This window comes from Vigna unguiculata, chromosome 6 (genome assembly GCF_004118075.2).
Source record: "Vigna unguiculata cultivar IT97K-499-35 chromosome 6, ASM411807v1, whole genome shotgun sequence".
Taxonomy (NCBI): domain Eukaryota; kingdom Viridiplantae; phylum Streptophyta; class Magnoliopsida; order Fabales; family Fabaceae; genus Vigna; species Vigna unguiculata.
This window is the reverse complement of record NC_040284.1, coordinates 9,171,969-9,177,817: the sequence shown is the minus strand read 5'-3', so window position 1 is coordinate 9,177,817 and position 5,849 is coordinate 9,171,969. Positions and strand designations below refer to the sequence as shown.

At 41.6% G+C, this 5,849-nt stretch overlaps 1 non-coding gene across 1 annotated transcript; it reads left to right on the top strand.

Annotated features, from left to right (window-relative positions):
* The first annotated feature begins 4,017 nt into the window (after positions 1–4,017).
* On the top strand, positions 4,018–4,124 carry LOC114189303. Its single transcript, XR_003605607.1, has one exon. It is a non-coding gene; the product is annotated as a small nucleolar RNA R71 (small nucleolar RNA).
* Positions 4,125–5,849: the final 1,725 nt, after the last annotated feature.

The following is a 5,849-nucleotide window of genomic DNA, read 5'->3' as shown; positions in this document are numbered from 1 at the left end:
GATTGCTGAGGAAGGCTTAAGACGATGCCCATTCACTTTGAAGCTCTTATTGTGGACTGGCTTTGATTTCAACTGTACCATAAGATAAACATTAGTGAAACAAAAGACCAATCCACTTGATCTCAACTTACCCCCATGAGTCCAAGTCTGGAGTTATACAGTAAAACTGCTGACCAACAACAAATCCTTTCTAGCAATGGAGCTATCATGGAACTCTTGGTCTTCTCCTGTAGAACATAGAGTTCTGATATGCTCCAAACGGATCTCATCCAACTCGTTCAACTGCAGCTTCCTTTCCTCCCCAGCTTGATCAGAGAGAAGTTGCATGACTTGACAGCCCAGTAGGCTCGATGCTCTATCTCCATGGAAGGTGGCATGGCTTACCAAAGACAACCCGATAAGGAGACATCCCTATAGGTGCCTTGTAAGCAGTCCTGTGAGCCCATAGAGCGTCCTCAAGTCTATTGCTCCATCCTTCCTGTTGGGCGCACAATCTTCTCCAAATCCTCTGATTCCTATTTGAGATCTCGGCTTGCCCATTAGTTTGGGGGTGATATGGTGTAGAAAGTTTATGCACAACCCGTACTTTGAAGCACAACCCCCAAGGATCTGTTGCAAAAATGGGTGCCTGGTCACTAACAATAGCTCGAGGAACTCCAAACCTGCAAAATATGTGAGACCTAACAAATCCACAACAACTCGAGCATCATTAGTTCTAGTGGCTTGCTTCCACCCATTTTGAAACATAATCAACAGCAAGCAAGATGTAAGTGAAACCAAAAAAGACAGGGAAAGGGCCCATGAAATTTTACCCCAGACGTCAAACACCTCACAAAATAGCATGGGTGTTGAGGCATTTATTGTCTCCAAGAATGGCTCCTCCTACTCGTTGGCATTCCTCACATGTGCTACAAATCCTCCACGCATCTTTGAAGATGGTGGGCCAATAAAATCCGCAATCTAGCACCTTACGAGCTGTCCTTTGCGTGCCAAGTGGACCACCAGGTGCAGATGAATGACAAAATTGAGGACCGAGTCAATCTCATGGTCCGGAATGCATCTCCTGTAACCTGATCACTGCACATTTCCACAGATAGGGTCATCCCAAATGTAATACCTAGCATCGCTCTTGAGTTTATCACATGAGCTCGGATCTAGGGAGGAAAAATAGAAGCAGCAAGATAATTAACAATGTTAGCAAACCAAGGTGAGGAAGAAGTAGAGAGTGTCAACAAACTTCATCGGGAAAGTCATCCCCGGCAACGACGCCAAATTTGATAAGGTCGACCCCACCAAATTAAAAACATATTAAATGCAGTACATGAAAGTGAACCAAGTCGTCTCCCAACGACCAATATTTTCATTCAAAGCGAATTTTCCAGATGAACACAACAATAAAACACAAGGGGTTGGCAGACAAATCAGAATGTTAATCAATAGATTAATTTAAATGCTACAGTGACTAAAACCGTATGACATCCCTGATTCAAACCAATTCACTTATCATAGGCCACCAAATAACACCAACCCTGCCTTGTCTCAATCCACTAGATAATAATTCACTAAGCGAAAATACAATCTAGCTTCATTATGCACTTGAGCAATGCACACATCCTAAATTCGTGACAGCCAAGCTACATACATAAGCATGAACGTATCTTAAACAAAACACATGCAATTACTTGTAAATTAAGCATTGACAGATTCACCACATGCATTCCACGAATTCAGAACAAAAACATGGCAGATTTCACAAAACAAGCACAACCTCAAAGCTTCATTGCATTTTTATCAAGGAGTCAATACACGAATTTAGCTAGACATGGAAATGATAATTAAACACTTCAAACTGAAATCACAAAAATCAAACCAAGAACCCTAACTTATCAAATCTGAAACGCAATTTAAGTTCAGCAGTGAGGAGGTGAAATGATGACATGCAGTTTGTCCTCCTCCTCTAAGTAGACATACTTGAGGTTTTGGCAGTGGTTCAACTCTAGAGTACTGGATGCGGCTGAATATCAGGAACCAGAGGGGAGGGAGAAATGGGTCCATAGCCTGTACCTGAGCATAACAATCAGATGCATATGTACTTCCTGCAACATGGTTAGTGCAACCTGATGTATAACATCAAAGTGAATAGGTACAACATCCAGAGAGTCAAACTCTGTACATTCAACATATCCACATCATATTCAGCATCATCAGAATCAAATAAGAATCAAGACATCAATGCATGCAAATTCAATAACTCAGACACGGATGAATGTTTTAATGTATGGAAGAGTGGAAATCAGAAATCAATCCATCAACAACATCACAATAATATCCACGTGAAAAACAGAATGATCCTCAGAAGGATGTTTCATGGCATCCAGAATGTTGAATCGCACAACAATATCATCAAACTCCATGGACAAAGTACCTGCATGGACATCAATTTTGGTTCGTGCCGTTTTCAAAAAATGGTCTGCTAAAATGATTGGTGCAGAACCATGTGAAAATCCCTCTTCCATGTCAAGAATGTAAAAAATCAGCTGGAAAATCAAATTCACCGACACGAACCAAAACATCATCAACCAAACCTGCGGGGTGGACAACACTTCTATTTGCCAACTGAATCACCACACCCGTAGTTGCAGGGGTCCAAGAGAAAGAGATTTAAAAATAGACAGAGGCATTACATTTATTGAAGCACCAAGATCAAGCATTGCATTTCAATTTATTGTTACCTATGATGCAAGTACACAAAATGTACCTGAGTCCTTGCACTTCTCAGAATCTGAGGAACAGATTTACCTATTAATGCTGACACGTTCTGCCCATGCTGATCTTTTCGTTTCCCTTTAGCCTCCTCTTTGCGTGCATAGCTCCTTCAAGAACTTTGCATATCTGGGAATCTGTTTAATGGCATCCAACAGAGGTATGTTCACCTCACCTTCCTGAAAGTTTCTAAGATCTCCCTGTCAACCTCTTCCATCTTTTTGCTTGGAATGGCTCTTGGAGGGAAAGGAAGAGGTATCGAAGGTGCAGCAGTAGAGGTGGAAGGTGTAGAAGTCGCACCAGATGTGGAAGGACCAGCTGCATGAGCATCACGCTTTCTCTGAAGTGTGGCAGGGTCGGCTTCCTTTGGAGGTGTAGGCTCGGAAGTGGGAACTTCAATGTTCTTCCAGGATCTCAAAGTAATGGCACTCACATTCCTAGGATTTCCACCGTCTGTGATGGAAGCTTGTCAGATTCTGAGCCTGTGCCTGGTTTAGCTGAGTGGCCATCTGCCCCATTTGATTGTCAAACTCTGGATTGAGGCCCTAGTCTCCTGCTGAAATTGCATATTTGAAGGGTCATCATCCTGACTAACTCCTCCAATGAAGTAGAAGAAGAAGGTGCAGGTGCTGCAGCAGAGCTGGTGTGGGTACAGGTGGAACAGGAGCAGCTTGTGGTGCAGGTGCAACTCTTTGTTGTGAGGTGGTTGCACATTTTGAAATTGTTGGGGCTGCTGGTTACCCTGGTTTCCCCATCTCAAATTAGGGTGATTCCTCCATCCTGGATTATATCTGTTGGTGACAAATCATGGTGGTTTTGTTGTTTTGAGGCCTATTGTTGTTGAAAATATTTGCTGCATAAGCCTGAGGTGTGTCCACTGGTGTAGAAGAAGAAGGCTGTTGTTGCAATGCTGGGCTAGAGTCTGTAAAATGATCAACAGATGTACAAAGGCCACAAACTCTTGTAGCTGGAGCTCTCTGATTGGAAGCAAGTTGATTGACCAGTGTAGTAAGAGCATCAATCTTACTTTCCAACTTCTTTGTGTACTCGGCTGCTCCTACATCATGAACACCTCTAACAACTATGGCATCACTCCTTGTGCAAATTGTTGAGAATTTGAAGCCATGTTCTCTATTAGTTGTCTGGCTGCAGCTGGGGTTATGTTACCAAGGGCACCACCACTTGCGACATCAATCATATTTCGATCCATGTGGTGCAAGCCTCATAAAATACTGCAGAAGGAGATGTTCAGAAATCTGATGGTGTGGACAGCTTGAACAGAGATTCTTGAACCTCTCCCAGTACTCATAAAGGGTCTCCCCAGATTGCTGCTTGATGCCAGAAATCTCCTTCCTTATGGCTGTTGTCCTTGAAGCAGGAAAGAACTTGGCAAGGAACAATCTCTTCAGGTCATCCCAGCTTGTGATGGACCTGGGTGCTAGGTAGTACAGCCAGTCTTTCGCATTACCCTCCAAAGAATGAGGGAAAGCCTTCAAGTATACATGGTCCTCCTGTACATCTGCAGGCTTCATGGTGGAACAGACGACATGAAACTGCTTCAAGTGTTTGCACGGGTCCTCACCTGCAAGACCATGAAACTTTGGCAACAAGTGTATTAAACCAGTTTTCAGCACATATCGAACCTCCTCCTCAGGGTATTGTATGCATAAACTATCATAAGTGAACTCTGGTGTAGTGAGCTCACTCATGGTTCTCTCATGAGGTGGAGGAGGTTGAGCCATGTTATCAGTATGAAAATGAAAATGCTCAGATAAACAGTATGCTCAGAATGCAAAGAATGAGGAGTGTCAGGAATGTGATGAGAATCAGAAGAATCAGGAAATGTCACTGAATATTCAGCATGCAAAGATGGATTCCTAGGATGCATACTTCCTCTGTGGAATGTCCTATCAATCTCAGGGTCAAATGGTTGTAATTCACTTGGGTTTCCCCTAGTCATGCACCAAAAAGCATTAATTGTAGTGATATTGTCATAAAAAGGGTATAACTACAAGTATACTCAAACGACCTCCAATGACTTGAAATTGGTAGGATATTCCTTTGAGTGGTCAAACAGAAGCACAAAAAAAAAATCAGATCAAAACTCAAAGCACAAGTATTTTTAACAATTTTTCAAAAGTGGAAAAATGAAGAAAAATAAAAAAAAAAATTGCTGAAATGTAGAAAATGGCATTTCTGGAGAATCTGAGTTTGCAAACCGGCTGAGCGGTTTGCCACAACGTAGGAAATCAAATTCTACCCCAAATACATATAAAATAATAGTGATTCTGATAACCAGAGCAAAAGTTATGGTCCTCTGAAGTTTCACTAAAAATCAGTCCAAAATTTTTTGAATCTCTTAACTCAGACCATACCAACTGTTCTAGCTATTTTTCCTATCAAGTTCAACGTCTTAGAAGTGGGGGAAAAAAATTTCAAGTCAAAACAAGCTCCGTAACTACCAAAACAAAATCCAGAAGTTAAATGCCAGATTCGGACACTATTCAAACACTATTCACTATTACAAATGACACTATGCATGCGCGCTGCGACACTATTCACTACACTATTCACTACACTACACATAAACACACAGGAATGGAAACAGGCACTGAACTTAACACAACATTAACATCACAATGAACATATACCAACTCAACCACACTTGAACTACACACACACACCAAAACACAAACACAAACACACTGGAAATTTTACTTTGAACGAAACGATTGGTCCCCGGCAACGGCGCCAAATTTGATAGAGGTCGTACCCCACCAAATTAAAACATATTAAATGCAGTACATGAAAGTGAACCAAGTCGTCTCCCAACGACCAATATTTTCATTCAAAGCGAAATTTCCAGATGAACACAACAATAAAACACAGAGGGGTTGGCAGACAGATTCAGAATCCTAATCAACAGATTAAATTAAAGGCTACAGTGATTAAAACCATATTGACATCCTTGATTCAAACGCAATTTCACTTATCATAGGCCACCAAATTAACACCAACTCTGCCTTGTCTCAATCCACTAGATAATAATTCACTAAGCGAAATTACAATCTAGCTTCATTATGCAA